The following is a 17,126-nucleotide window of genomic DNA, read 5'->3' on the forward strand; positions in this document are numbered from 1 at the left end:
ATTAAGGGAGAGGATATACTTCATTTCAGTTCTAAAGGCTTAGATTGAGACCTTAATCATCTTTAGTCAAGAATATATATATGAATTTCATGTTGGATTGGTTCAACTTAAGGAAATTCTATATATTGCGTTATCAAAATTCGATTATGATTACGGCATCCCTCTTCATAGTCAAATTTTGAAAACATGGGAAATAAAAATATTGTAGCAAAAGACTGGTCTAGAATCATGTCTTTATGTGAGACATCATGAATCGTGTACCATTTGCTTTGGGTACAGGATCGATTGCATGTGCTATAATATTTGTCATTTCTAAATTTTTCCAAATGCCCAGAGGCATTAAGAAGGGAAAAGGTCTAGAATTGGATATGACTAAAATGATTAAGCAATTGTCGAGGACAATCTGAGGTTTACCAAAGTTTGGTTGCTCAGGGACAGTTGGAAGTATAGTGCTAATTTTGGAAGGACCATATTGACATATTCTGAAAAGAGGCATCTCTTATTCAGAAGTGATAGTCAAAATGAGAATATGGAGTTGTCTCCATAGGTGGAAGTTATCTGTGTAAGATTAGAAAACTTAATGCAAGAAGCATGTCCAAAGCAATGTACTTTGAATATGAGACTTAGTTTCCATGGAGTTGATCTCCATTGGAATACCTTATAATGACTGTTGACAAGTCTTTGTGACTTTGTACATATTCATTACAGGAGGGTCAGTGCATATAAGTTTAAAATCTAAACAGATTTCGATAAATGATAGGAATTTAAAATTCTCACATTTTTTCGATAAGGATTTGGGAGTGTGAAATTAGAATCATTGAAATTATGTTCAATTGGTTTATTTCACAAAGTAAGGATCATAGACAAACATAGAGTGCATACTTGGTGTATGGCAAAGCTATTGTTTAAGAAAAACATAGTGTACATGCTTGGAGCATGGGACAACTAGTGTTTTTAATTCAAGTATAAAGTTGATAAAACCGAAACAATGAATAATGAGTAATCAGTATGGTGATAAATAAAAGTGTTTATTTATATTCATAGGGTTTGATACCATATTTGATTCATTTATTCTTGTGTTTCACTTTGCATGTTTTGACTTCCAGAATAACTAAGTTGCTCTTCCTGAATGATTAAGTTATTCAAACCATCCACAGTCGGTCATATGTTGGAAGTAGATATGAATCAAGACTGTCATGGGTTGGTTTGTAGAGGTCCAAGTTGGTGGACAAAGTGGTGCTACAACACTCATGAGTGCTCATAAGTTCTGAGTATTGGATTCAACCCACGCTCATTTGAATCACTTCATGGATTTTATCACGAGTGATCATGAGACGATAATATCTTATATTCTTCAAACCTAGAGATATGAGTTGTTACTATGAGTTGGTTATACATTGATTGCACGAAAACGCATTGGTAACTCGATGTTATAAAACATGCCTTTGTGTATGATTCAACAAGTAGTAGAACAAGCCATATGAGTCGAAGTTTATCCATTCCTTTTACCTTCGGGATAAAAGCGATATCTGTGGGCCCCTCGATGATTTAGCAATGACACATGTCAGTGCTTGGCCAAGCCAGGACTGATTTGATTTGTTCAATCAGTCAGTCATCATAAATCGAAAATCGGGAAACAACAAATGGACAGAGAGAATGATTATAATCCATGTCTCAGTCCATATGATATCTAGAATGGAGGAATATATGATCCCTTATCTAATGTACAAGTCATTGACAAGGTCAGAGTTCGACAACGGCTTTAAGAGCTACGATTGCCAGTTAGGTTTTGAATTCATACTCAATAATAGTTTTAGACTTATCCAAGTGGGAGACTGTTGGATTAATGTCTAAGTCCATAACTATATTTGGTATGTACTTGACCCGACCCGGCATGGTCCATTTGGGTTGCACTTCACCGACACAATTTATATGGATAGTCTTTTGAGAATAGTATATTTATGATTTATATTAATATATTATAAGTTCTAATATATTAATATGGAATCATATTATTTAATTAGTATTGATCAAGAATTAATTTAGAATTAATTAAGTGATCAAAAAGAATAATTAAATATGGACTCTTATATATATGGAATGGGCCAAGTTCATTTAGGTTGGGCTAAGCTTTCATGGATGGTCCATGGAGCTTTTAACCCATGGATCCTATGTAAATGAAAGGTCATGGGTATTAGGGTTTACATGGATGTAACCCTAATCCTCCATAATATATAAAGGGGTCCTTGGCTCACAAAATTGGCACAAGTGTGTGAAAATAAGAGTGGGCCGATTTTAGTGTGCATACATATTCTCTCAAGTTCTTCCAAGGTGTTTTGGTGATTTGTGATTCCATTTGAGGCTTCCACACTATTGGGGCTAAGCTCTTAAAGCTTGAAGACATCAAGCTACATCAAAAGGTATGTCATCTAACTAGAACTTTGTAGTATAGGTGCTTGACAATATGCTATTTAGGATGAAACCTTGGAATAGTTAATATTTGCATGTATAATAGAGAAAACATAGATCCAAGGTTTATAGGGTTGCATGTACACCATAGGAGTGTTAGAATGCTCAAAACCCAACATGACATTGTTCCATGTAATTGTCCGGCTGATATCTTGAGAACAAAGGAATATATGATCCCTTATCTAAAGGACAAGTCACTGACTAGGTCAGAGTTCGACAGCGGCTTTTGAAAGCGTACGATTACTAAGTTGGATCCTAGAGTTACATTGGCAGTTATAGTTATTATACTTATCCAAGTGAGAGACTGTTGGATTTAGTGTCTAAGCCCATAACTATAACTGGGATGTACCTTACGCGATTGTAGCATGGTCCTTTTGGGTTGCCTTCATCAGTGCAATTTGATATGATAGACTTTTGAGAATAAGGTTATTTATGATTTATTAATATATTACAAGTATAATATATTAATATGAAATCATATTATCTAATTAGTATTGATCAAGAATTAATTTGGAATTAATTGAGTGATCAAAAGAGACTAATTAAACATATGGGGATTGATTGTGTAATTCAATGATTGTGGGCTAATGATCCATGGTTATTTAGGATGGGCTAAATCAATGAGATAATCCATGGATAGTCCATGGAGGTTAACCCATGGAGCCTAAGTATATGAAAGGTCATTAGGGTTTACAAAGTGTAACCCTAGCATTTGTCACACTATAAATAGAGTCCCCAACAACTAAAATCGGTTGCCCCATCATTCTAAGAGAGGGATACACGATTTTGAGCTTGCTAACCTATTCTTTCAAGCCTCCTCTTGCATATGGTGTTTGTGAACCATTACAGGCATCACACATAGGGTCGTCAAGCTTTCAAAGGTCAAGAACTACAACTCCTTCTAAAAGATAAGTAATCTAACTAGTTGTATTGTTCGTTTGACAATTTGTATGCTAGTTAGTGTTGGATAAGGTGTCTAAGTCTATACCTTTATTTGGTATATACTTGACCCGACCGGGCATGGTCCACTTGGGTTGCACTTCACCCGAACTATTGTATGGTTAAACCTTTGAGAATTATATGTTTATGATTTATTAATATATTATAAGTTATAATATGTTAATATGAAATCATATTATTTAATTAGTATTTGATCGTAAATTAATTTAGAATTAATTTGGTGATCAAAAAGATGACTAATTAAATATGGGCTCTTGTATTTGTATAAGTGTGGGCTAATACTCATTTGGAATGGGCTTGACATGCATGGGAGTCCATGGATAGTCCATGGAGCTTTTAACCCTTGGATCCTTGGAAAGGAAGAGTCATGGGTATTAGGGTTTACATGGATGTAACCCTAATTACCTACACTATATAAATGAGCTTATGATGCTTGAAATTGCACTACTAAGTGTGTGTGTAAGAAGGTGGCCGATTTCTATAAGCAAACATACACTCTCATAGGTTTTCCAAAGTTTGTGGTGATTTGTGACTTCCATGTGAGGCATCCACATTATTGGTGCTTGGCTCTCAAACTCCAAGGAATCAACTCACTATTGAAAGGTATGTAATTCATCTAGCTTTTATGTTTAAAGTTCCCCATGCCATGATAGATAGGTTATGAACCTTGGAAAAACAAATTTGCATGTATTCATAGTAAAACTGTAACACCGGGTTCATGGTATGATTTTATTTAAGTTTTTATCTTCATTTTGCCACGAACTCGGCGAGTCTGCGTCCCGACTCGCCGAGTAGCAGCAGGGTGGACACGGGATTTGAGCGGTGAACTCGGCGAGTCGATGCATGGACTCGGCAAGTCCACCTGTCCGGATGAAACTCTATTTTCAGACATTGCACCCTATTTTACCCATTCTAAAACACCCATTTCGTCCCATTCTCTTCCAGAAGAACTGGAGAGAGAAACCCTAGCCCATTTTGATCCTTGAGAGTGATTTTGGCTTAGTGAAGGAAGTTTGAAGCTTAAGAGAAGAAGGAGGAAGTTGGAGGGTGCAAGGAAGTGTGGTAGATCCGAAATCTACCCTGGGAGAAGCTCCTAACCAGGTAAGAAAGCTCCTTCTTAATCTTTAGTATAATAGATTCCCTTTTTGTCCCTTATATGTGGATTTCAAGACCTTAAACCTCCCAAACTCCGTGTGTTTATGCCCTAGGAGCTTAGATTTATGGTTTGGAACCATTGCATGTCTCAGTTTTGGCCAGAATGGGTGAAGAGTCGAAGGGTACTCGGCGAGTGCCAAAGTGCACTCGGCGAGTTCCATGAAGATGGCCTTAGACTCGGCGAGTTGGATAAACAACTCGGCGAGTCCTATGAAGATTGCCTGATACTCGGCGAGTCGTTCTTCAAACTCGGCGAGTCCCTTGAATATAGCCTTGAACTCGACGAGTTGTTCTTCCAACTCGGCGAGTCATATGATCAGTCACTAGGATAAGAAGGGTTTAAGTGTAGGAGGTCCAACCCTCCGTAGTCGCACGTGGAATTAGCAATTTAACGTGTAGCTATAGTCCCAGAATCTCCAAATCTCCAAGGTTGATGTTCTGATGGAAGATTGGAGCGATTTGTGAGATCTGTTCGTCGGACTCGGCGAGTCACCCCCTTGGACTCGGCGAGTCCAGTCGCGGGTTTGTTAGTTGTCCCCGTCTAGCGAGTCAGGCTGACTCAGTGAGTGGGAACAGGGACCCGATGAGTCAGAGTCGGGCTAGACATAGAAGGACTCGACGAGTCGCCATATGGACTCGGCGAGTCCAGTCAATCAGAAGGTTGACTTTGACCAAGGAGTTGACTTTGACCGGTCATTTGACCTTAGGGGTATTTATGAGTACCTAATCCATGTTTACGGATTTATAGCCGGAGGGATTACCGGTGCGGCAGCCAGGCGTAGTCTGAGCAGGTTTTCGGCAGCTACTCTCGAGGTGAGTTTCCTTCCAGTAGGGACGGGTCTAAGGCACCAAGGCCGGCCCGTATAGACGATATGTTAGTATCGGAGTGTGGGCGGGGCCCGTATCTCATAGCTGAGTTTGATTGTGATATATGCCAGTATGATAGAATTGCTTATACTTGTTGTCTGTGTGATACTTGTATGTTATGGTTTAGTAGCGGAGTGTGGGCGAGGCCCGTATCTCCATGGATAGCAGAGCGTGGGCGAGGCCCGTATCTCTCAGAAAGTAGAGTGTGGGCGAGGCCTGTATCTCCTAGTTAGTAGAGTGTGGGCGACGCCCGTATCTGTATGGGTGTGGGCGAGGCCCGTATCTCTTAGCTGTTCATTATATGATTGCATGGTATGTGGCATTATGGGGGAACTCGCTAAGCTTCGTGCTTACGTTTTATGGTTTTGTTTTCAGGTACCTCTTCAGCTAGGGGAAAGGAGCCGGCGCGGTAGCGGCATATCACACACTCTCATGTTTTCCGCACTGTGGATTTTCTGGGATGTACTCTGAATATTTTGTTATGAACGTTTTATAACGATGTTTTATGTATTAACCTAATTTAAAAATGAAATTTTTAGTTGGTATTTTTGGGATGTTACAAAAACATAGATCCAAGGTTTCTAGGGTTGCAACCATAGGAGTGTTAGGATGCTCAAAACCCTTCAGTGGTATCAGAGCCTAAGATTGTTTTCTTGAATACTTGATGCAAGCTGTTGAAAAATCAAAAAATTGAGCTGTCTGGGCAGTGGACTCGCCGAGTCCATGGGGGGACTCGACGAGTCCAAGTGCAAATTCATCCTACTCGTCGAGTAGGTTCCTTCACTCGACGAGTAAGAGGCTCTGACTGCAGTTTTTCGACTTTTGCTGCTGGAAATGGACTAGAAACATTACCCTAAACTGTTTTGGTGTTTTAAAACTTGTTTTAGATGGTGTAATGGTTATGCTAATCCATTTACAATGGCTAATATCAAAATTCGATGTTTTATATGTGTTCATATGATTCTTGAGGTTTTTATATGATATTCATGTTCTTATGAGTTATTGTTAGATCATAGGAATTACTTTCAAAATTGTTTAATGATTAATTCTTGATCAATTATGTGTTTTAATGGAATCCATAATTTGTCCTCAAGTTATGGATTTCCAAAGGTCACTTTCTTTAATGTACATTTAAAACACATAAGTTATATAAAAATGAAGAGTCTTCACTTTTAAGAACCATTAACTCATAAGTTATGAAATGAAAAGTTTTGAATAGTTTCAAAACTTGCCCTCAAGTTTTGGAATTTGTAAAGACACACACACTTTAATTCCAACCCTTAGGATTTTAAAAAGTTAAAAATCAACCCTTATACTAATATAAGATTAATGGTTAATATTTATATATATGTATAAGATCAAGTCGTTTTACCGTTAGTAGGCCTCATTCACGAAGCCGGTTTACAAGGGGGGTATAAGGTTGTTGCCTATAAAATGGCAGCTTAATGGGTGTCCACTCTCACCCAACGCTTCCTTGACTGGTGGAGGGTCATTAGCCGAACGGGTAGGACAATGACTTTAATTCTCATTAAAAGTATAATGATTATTATAAAGTAACTAAATGTTTTTATAAATTCCCAATCTTAGTTACTTTAGGAAAATATGAAAATGGTGCTAACCCATGAAATTCACACTTTGTACCTTACCAAGTCGTTGGTGGAGCATGTGTGGTTAACCGGCACACTAACTTGGACTAGTAAGGATAAAAAAGGGTGACTTAATGTTTATCATAGATCGGTGGAGCGCGTGTGGTTAACCGACACATTGATTAGGTGATAATATTAAGGGTACCAAGTGAATTTGCATGTTTATTCACACCTTGTTTTGTGATCCTCAGCATCCCATTCACAGAACTTGAAGGGCACAATCGAGATTGAAACATGCCATTGAAAAGTTCAATGAATCTCAAAAGAATCTAGGAATTTCAAAACCAATTAAAACCTAATAATTTATTTCGTTTTCATGGTGGAAATTGGTGAATCGTCATTCACCTACCTTCAAATATGTTATAGCTTAAATTACGACATCCCTCTTCTAAGTTATAATATATTATGTTGGGTCCTAACCTTAATATTACATTTGGGTGTCTTATTAAGGACTCTATATATCTAATCTAAACTTGTCTTTCTTCTTTTCAGATGTCTTCCAACAATGCTTCGGGTTTTAACCCTACCGGCTCCTTCTCTCTCATGAACCTTTGTGGGAGAGTCATCTTCGATGGTTCCAACTTTATGGATTGGATCCGGAACATCAGGATGGTCACTCGTTATGAGGACGAGGAATATGTCCTCAACAAGGAGCTTAAGGAACTCGATGAGACTACTGCTACTCCTGAGGAGATCGCTGAATACAGGACACATGAGAGAGATGCCACCAAAGTGGCATGCATCATGATGGCCACAATGACAGCCGAGCTCCAAAAGTCCTATGAGGACTATTACCCTTTTGAGATGCACCAGGACTTGATGGAAAGGTACCATCAGAGTACTCGTCAAGAGCGGTATGAAATAATCTCCTCCATGATAACTGTAACACCCATAAAAATTGAGCCAAATTAAAACATTTTAATTCATTCAAAACCATTAAGTTCATACATCTCGTTTTCAAAATTGTTTAAACATCAGAGTATCCCCCAGGATCATATCACATAAATCATAAAACATGAGGAGCGGTACGATCACGCCTTCGCCTTGCCATGATCTCCTGAAGTACCTGAAACAATATACTGAACTGTAAGCCCGAAAGCTTAGTGAGTTACCCCCAAAATACCAACCACACATAAATATACTCATAACGTATCACAAATAGAACAACCATGCACAACGGGTCTACTATGTGACTAGTCCGCCCGCACCGGGCCTTCAGTCCACCTGGTCCACCCTCCGAATCTAGCCATGTATATCGAGTCTACAGTGTGATTGGTCCGCCCGCACCGGGCCTTCAATCCACATGGTCCATTCTCTGAGTCTACAGTATGACTGGTCCGCCCACATCGGGCCTTCAGTCGGCCTGGTCCACTCTCCGAGCCTCGGCACGTCTGGTCCGCCCTCTTGGGGCCTTCAGCCTATCCGGACCGCTCGCTGGGCCTTCGGAATATCCGGTCCGCCCTGGGTATGTTGGCCTACAGCACAAAGCAGGATCCACCTCAACCCAACCCCCGTCAAACAACCATGTGCACATAAACAATTAATCGCATAACAAATCCTTAACCAGACAAACAGTCTAACAGATCACATAGCATATCAACATCCTAACCAGGATTCTGACCTAACCGGTCACTAGCATAACATTACCCTATATACCGGGTACCGACCTTAACCAGGTCACTAACATAACACCATCCTAAATACCAGGATGCGGATCTAGCAAAGCAATAACATAACAAACAATACCCGGATTTCCATCCGATAAAGGGCCGCCTTCGTGCCGTAGACCCTGTCGATATAGTGAGGATAACTCACCTGCAATTGCAGCCTAAAGAGATACGACCAAGCTACTCCGACCACCGACACGAACTTCACCACAGAACACTACCAAAGAACCAATACCAAAATTACCAAAATACCCTTGGAAGTCAAACTGGTCAACTGTTGGTCAAAGTCAAAGTCCTCAGTCAAAGTCAACCTTCCTGGTTGACTCTACTCGCCGAGTCGTCCCGTCTACTCGCCGAGTTCTTATACTCAGAAAACTCCCATAACACGACACAACTCGCCGAGTCACCCCAAGACTCGTCGAGTTCAACGATCTCGGAATCCCATCTTGTCCAACTCACTGAGTCGCCAACCAACTCACTAATCCAAAGCTTTAATCAAAAGAGGTTGGGTTCTGCGACCAGACTCGCCGAGTCCAAGAACAGACTCGCTGAGTCCAAGGCAATCTTCAACAGACTCGCCGAGTTGTTCTTCCACCTCGTCGAGTCCAAGGCAATCTTCATACAACTCGTCGAGTACACCCATGTGACTCGCCGAGTCTCTCCAGTTCTCAATCCATACAGAGGCTTTTCGAGCCATGCAGGGGCTCCAATCCATAGATCCACTCTTCCACACCCTAACCCTCATATAAAGTTGCAAACTTTACATGAAACCAAGGAGATATAAGCCCAAAACACTCTAGGGCTAGGGTTTATGACAAATGGGCTTCACCAATAACTCTTAGACAGGAGCTTTATGACATTATGGACCATCACAAGCCTAGATCTGAAGTAGCAACCTCAGATCTAAGCCTCTAACTCGAAATAGCTCACAATCATACCAAAAATGTCCCAAATCTCAAATGATAAAAGATCTAGATGCAAAAGAGCCCAAGCAACAGATTAATACCTCCAATATATGCTCCAACTGAAGTAGGTCCCAAATCTACACCATTCCTATGCAGCAAGTCTCTTGATCTTCAAGCCCCTTTCCAATATTTTCTCCTCCAAGGCTCTATTCTCTCTATTAATGGAGGCTCACTCGAATCTAGGGTTTCCTGGAACTCTCAGGGGGAATAGGAGGTTGGGAGAAGGACATAAAGTCCTTTAAATAGGGTGCAACCCTCGGGATTAGGGTTTTCTTATTCCAGCACCAACTCGTCGAGCACGTCTTCCGACTCGGCGAGTTGGCCACTTAACCCACGATCAATCCCGCTCCGACTCGACGAGTAGCACACCTACTCGTCGAGTAGCTTCCTTAATTTACACTTAGCACCCTCCAACTTCTTGCTTCCGAACTTGGGATGTTACAATAACAACCCGGATGAAGGCTGGTGAACCCATCACGAGCCACATGCAGAAAATGCAAAGGTATGTGGACCGCTTGCTGAAACTAAATGTGAACTTCCCAGAGGAGTTGGCAATTGATATCATTTTGCACTCCCTACCCTCATGTTATGATGAATTTCGCATAACATACCACATGAACAAGGAGGAAGTTACACTAAGCAAGCTTCAAGGACTTCTGAAGACCGCCAAAAGTGGTCTTAAAGGTAAGTCGGTTGTTACTCCTACTCCTACAACAACCCGTATTTTGGCTATCGGGCAAGGCAAAGGAAAGAAGAGGAAGCACCCTTCGAAGGGTACCAATGGAAAGTCTTTTAATGGCTCCTCATCAAGTGGAACCAAAGGTGGTTCTGCTACTCCTTCTGCCATCCCTAAGGATGCTGATTGCTTCTATTGCCAGAATAAGGGGCACTGGACGCGAAACTGCCCAAAGTACTTGCAGGATGTCAAGGATGGGAAAGTGAAACCATCCCATGCAGGTATTTACACTATATTGTCTAATAACTCACCATATTCTAACTCTTGGGTCCTTGATACAAGTTTTGGTATTCACATATGTTCTGATTTGCAGGGCCTAAGAAGAAGTGAGGATGTGGAGCATGGGAAGATAAACTTAATCATGGGGAATAGGAAGGCTTCACCTGTTACCAAGATTGGAGTTTATACTTTGTTGCTAAGTAGTGGGTTAAAGTTAGATTTGAATAAATGTGTTTACTTGTCTAAAATGGCGATGAATATTATTTCTTTTCATGGTTTGTACAAACAAGGGTTTACCTTTTCGTTTGATAATGAATGTGGTAGTATTAATGCTTTGTATAATAATGTTCTTTATTTTAAAGCATTACCTTGTGATGGTGTGTATGAGACTGTGTCGGTTGTAGATAACCTAGGAAATAATGTGTTGTGTATTGATTCCTCTACTAGCTTGAATAAAGCATCTTTGTGGCATTGTCGTTTTGGACATGTAAGCAAGAAACGCATAGGCCAACTCCAAAAGGATCGAGTCCTGGAATCATTTGACCTAAAGTCAGATGATAGTTGTGAATCTTGTTTGCTTGGGAAAATGACAAAATCACCCTTCACTGGTACTTGTGCAAGGGGTGAGGGTTTGTTGGACCTTATACATACTGATGTATGTGGACCCTTCAAAACCGCCACAAGGGATGCTAATCGCTATTATGTGACTTTTACTGATGATTATAGTAGATATGGTTATGTCTACTTAATCAAGCATAAGTCAGAGACTTTTGAAAGGTTTAAAGAGTTTAAACAGGAAGTAGAAAATCAATTGGGAAGGAACATTAAGATGCTTCGATCCGATCGAGGTGGTGAGTATCTTAGTACAGAGTTCCTCGACTATCTTAAGGAGTGTGGGATTGTCTCACAATTGACACCTCCCAGGACACCACAACTGAATGGTGTGGCTGAGAGGCGTAATCGGACCTTTTTAGACATGGTTCGTTCCATGATGAATCGAGCTTCGCTACCAATCTCTTTTTGGGGGTATGCCTTAGAGACTGCCGCCCATATCCTTAATCTAGTCCCTACAAAGAAGGTTGCCAAAACACCTCATGAGATGTGGACTGGGAAAGTTCCAAACTTGGACCACATCAAGATTTGGGGTTGCGAGGCTTTTGTGAGGCGTGAGACTCACGATAAGCTCAAACCTCGAAGTGAGAGGTGTATTTTCATCGGCAATCCATAGAAATCCTTTGGTTACCTCTTCTACAGACCCAGTGAGAATGTGGTCTTTGTGGCAAGGAGAGGGGTCTTTCGCGAGAGAGAGTTCATAAGCCAAGGAAACAGTGGGAGGCAAATTGACCTTGAAGAAATTCAAGAGTCAAGTGGTGAAGGAACCTCAAACCCTAGCAATCAACCTGAGGAGGAAACTCCTATTGATCCGACTGACGAATTTGTACCTCTGAGGTGTTCCACAAGAGTTAGGAATGCACCTGAGCATTACTATGGTTTCCATATTACTGCGGAAGGTGATACACTTATCAGTGATAGTACACTAGTAAATCTGGATGAACCTAACAACTACACGGAAGCCATGGTAGGCCCCGAGGCTGCTAAATGGAAAGAGGCTATGGACAGCGAGATACAGTCCATGTATGAAAAAGAAGTTTGGAACTTGGTTGACAATGTACCAGGGCACGCGTCGGTGTGAGGTAAGGCGACTTCGGATGCGAGGAGTCACCTGGGCACGCGTCGCACCGCGGTTGGACCTACACTTCGGATGCGAGGGTTGAGACACGGCTCGCCAGCTGGCCTCGGTGACTCAGCAGTTTCGGAAACGTGGCACGGATGCAGCGAAGGTGACGTGGCCGAAGTCCACCATGCGAAATTTCTCGGATTTGACATTTTTTTCTCGATTTTTGTGCAAAAACTTCTAAAATCCATAACTTTCGCATACGGGCTCCGTTTTTGACGTTGTTTATATGCACGCATAGGTAAAATTATGCTCTACAACTTTCGTTTCGACTTCGTCGGCTAATTTTGACTTTAATTTTTATATTATTATTTTTAACAGACCGGGACAGGAAATCCGTTAAAAATTCATAACTTCTTCATCCGACGTCCGTTTTCGTCTGTCTTTTTACCGTTGTACTACTATTTACGAGACGTTCGATTCTCGTTTAGGTTGTGTTGGCTAAAAATCACTCGATCTAAAATTCGAGTTTTTAGCTGTCTACTACTAAGCTGAAACTTAGAAAATGATAACTTCCTCATACGAAGTCAGATTTGGGCGTTTTTTTATACATACTCTCGGTTTAACGAACACTACGACTTTCGTTTAGATCACTAAGGCTAAAAAGTAGTTCATCAAAAACTCACTTTTTACGTCATTCGGCACCGTGCCGGTTTTGTCGCGAAACTTTGACAGGTCATAACTTCTTCGTTATAACTTGGATTTCGGTATTCTTTATATATCTGTAATCCTTGTCACGACCACTACAACTTTCTTAATATATATCGGCTTTATCTAATATTTATTTTCGACGCTCATTTTTATTCTTAATTAATTAAATCCTAGTAATTAAGCGTAAAACACATAATTCACATAATATTCACATAATTCCTTTTTATTTATTCAAAATGAGTTACAAAGGTTAACCTAGACTATCACGTCAATATTAATGCGTAGCCTAGAAACACGGGCGTTACAATTCTCTCCCCTTAGGATGATTCCGTCCCCGGAATCACACATCGAGAAACAACTACGGGTAGCGACTCATCATGTCACTCTCCGTTTCCCAGGTGAGATTTGGCCCATTCGTATGTTTCCAACGCACAAGCACTAAATCGACCATCTTGCGTCGTAACTTCTTAGTCTTACGGTCAACGATTGCCTCAGGTTCTTCAATTAACCTCTTGTTTTCATCCAACCTTAATTCAGAAATGGGAATTATGTCGGGCACATCTCCCGTGAACTTTCTCAAATAACACACATGAAAGGTGTTATGAATACCCTCCAGTTCTTCCGGTAATTCTAGCTTGTAAGCTTGATTCCCGATCCTCTGAAAAAACTTTAAACGGTCCAATAAACCTTGGACAAAATTTTCCCCTTTTACCAAATCTTATAAGTCCCTTCCACGGCGAGACTTTAAGTAAAACCGAATCTCCAACTTCGAATGATATCGGTTGTCTTTTCTTGTCAGCATAACTCTTTTGTCGATCTTGAGCTGCTAACATCCTTTCCCTAATCACTTTCAACTTTTCAGCAGTCTGATGGACTATTTCGGGTCCCATAAACTGCTTTTCCCCAGCTTCCAGCCAACATGACGGCGTTCGACACTTTTCTCCATACAAAGCGTGATAAGGTGCCATCTTGATGCTCGAGTGGAAACTATTATTATAGGAAAACTTTACTAGAGGTAAATGTTCATCCCAGTTACCTTGGAATTCCAGGGTATATGCTCTCAGCATATCCTCCAACGTTTGAATTGTTCGTTCGCTTTGACCATCGGTTTGCGGATGGTAAGCTGTACTCAAACACAACTTGGTACCCAATTCCTCTTGTAGACTCCTCCAAAACCTTGAGGTAAAACGACTGTAACGATCTGATACAATCGTTAACAGAACACTGTGAAGCCTCACAATTTCCTTCACGTAAAAGTTCGCAAGTTTATCCATAGACCATTTCTCGTTGGCTGCTATGAAATGCGCACTCTTTGTGAAGTGATCAACGACCACCCAAATCATGTTGTGACCGTTCCTTGTTCTGGGCAGTTTAGTCACAAAATCTATAGTGATGTCTTCCCATTTACCCATGGGTACAGGCAAAGGTTCTAAACTCCCATACAGTTTCTGATGTTGTGCCTTAACCCTAGCAGATGTTACACACTCGGCCACATACTTAGCAACATCGAGCTTCATCGTCGGCCACCAGTAGTAGGGTTTTAGATCCCTATACATTTTTGTACTGCCGGGATGAATCGAGTACATGGTCTTGTGAGCTTCTTCCATCAGAAGATCTCTTACTCCTCCCATCTTAGGTACCCAATTCCTATCTTTGAATACCTTCAGTCCTTGACCGTTTGTATCAAACACTAACGTTTTGCCCAAACATTCTTCCTTTCGGTCATTTTCTCTAAAGCTTCCTCTTGAGCTTTCCTTATACTTTCCACAATTGTCGAGACAACTTCAATTCTCAACGCTCTTGGCCTTTTCTTTTCAAGATTTACCTTTCGACTGAGAACATCAGCAACAACATTTGCTTTACCAGGGTGGTAAAGTATCTCACAGTAGTAGTCCTTGAGTAACTCCAGCCAGCGCCGCTGCCTCATGTTCAATTCCTTCTGATTAAAGAGATATTGAAGACTCTTATGATCAGTGAAAAGTTTTCATTTAGTACCATAAAGATAGTTCCTCCATATCTTTGAGGCGAATACTACCGCTGCCAACTCTAGATCATGAGTGGGTTAGTTATTTTCATGCTCTTTCAATTGCCTCAATGCATACGCTATCACTTTATCCCTTTGAGTCAGAACACAACCTAACCCAACCCCAGAGGCATCACTATAAACTGCGAAGTCATCAACTCCTTCCGGTAATGAAAGAATCGGTGCTTCACATAATTTCTTCTTTAACTTTTCAAAGGCTTCCTTATGCTTTTCATTCCAAGTATAAGTAGCTCCATTGTGGGTCAAAGCTGTTAATGGAGTAGCGATCGAAGAAAATCCTTGGATAAATCTTCGATAATATCCGGCTAATCCAAAAAAGCTTCGGATCTCCGTAGGATTTTTTGGTTGTTCCCACTTCATCACAGCTTCAATCTTTGCTGGGTCAACCATTATTCCTTTTTGGTTAACTGCATGACCTAAAAATTGGACTTCTTGAATCCAAAATTCACATTTGGAGAACTTTGCATACAGCTTCTCCTTTTTCAAAACTTCTAGCACTTCACGCAGATACTTGTCATGCTCCTGATTGCTTTTTGAATAAATCAAGATATCATTTATGAATACTATCATGGATTTATCAAGGTATGGTTTACAAACCCTGTTAATCAAATCCATGAAAGCTGCTGGAGCATTGGTTAGTCCGAACGACATAACCAACAGTTTATAGTTTCCATATCTTGTTCTGAACGCAGTCTTTTCGATATCCAGCTCTCTTACCTTTAGTTGATGATATCCTGACCTAAGATCGATCTTCGAGAAATAGCTTGAACCTTGCAACTGATCGAACATGTCATCAATCCTCGGCAACGGTACTTGTTATTTATTGTAGCTTTATTCAGCTCTCTGTAATCGATGCACATTCTCATGCTCCCGTCTTTCTTCTTTACAAAGAACACCGGGGCTCCCTAGGGTGATGAACTAGGTCGAATAAAACCTTTGTCCAATAACACCTGAAGTTGTCTTTCTTCTTTCATCTCTATTGGTGCTAAACGATACGGTGCTTTTGCTATTGGTGTCGTTCCTGGTAACAAGTCGATACGAAATTATACTTGTCGATCAGGGGGCAATCCGGGAAAATCTTCGAGAAAGACTTCCGGATAGTCACACACCACCAAAATATTCTGCACCTCCTTCTTTTCCTTCTTAGCATCGATCACGAACACTAGATATGATGTACATCCCTTGGCCAAACACTTTCTGGCTTTCATTAGGGAAATGATTCCAGATTTTACTCTGCGTTTGTCTCCATACACCATAAACGACTCTTTCCCTAGCGGGTTTACTTTTACTATCTTCTTCCTACACAATATTTCGGCATCATTGGCGCTATGCCAATCCATTCCTAAAACTATGTCGAAACCATTTAACTCGATAGGTAATAATTCCTCGTGGAACTTATTCCCATTCAAGTCAATGAGGATGTTTATCATACGATGGCTAACAAGTACAAACTTGCCACTAGCAATCTCGACTATTATAGCATTAACTAGTCTATCTACAGGCAAAGCTAAATTTCTACCAAATTCATGCGAAATAAAGGAGTAATTGGCTCCAGAATCAAACAAAATTTGGGCAGGCAATTTGTTTACGAGAAAGGTACCTGAAGCGACATTGGCTTTGTGACAACTCGAAATTTCTCTCTTGTACAACCATTCACTTCAATAGAAGTGAGACTCATTTCTGTTAACGTTTAGCACTGTTTAGAGCCGTTTGAGTGTTCTAAAGCCTAGTACTCCAAGAGGAAATTATAGGACGTATACTCTAGAGTTTATTTTGCAACATTTAAGCCTCAAAACTCCAAGAGTTTGGAGTTTACGGCCCTAACATGGAGTTTACGGCCGTAAACTTTAAGAGTATAAATATGACACTTAATCATTTTATTCATTTTTTACCATTTTCAAGCCTAGAAGTCATTCTCTCTCAAGTATCATCCGATTTTTCTTCTTGATCTTCAACTTTGTAAGTGTTTCTTTCCTTGATTAGTTGATATACTATAACATCTAGTGATTGTA

Source organism: Lactuca virosa, chromosome 6 (genome assembly GCF_052849685.1).
Source record: "Lactuca virosa cultivar CGN04683 chromosome 6, Lactuca_virosa_CGN04683_v6, whole genome shotgun sequence".
NCBI classification, from domain to species: domain Eukaryota; kingdom Viridiplantae; phylum Streptophyta; class Magnoliopsida; order Asterales; family Asteraceae; genus Lactuca; species Lactuca virosa.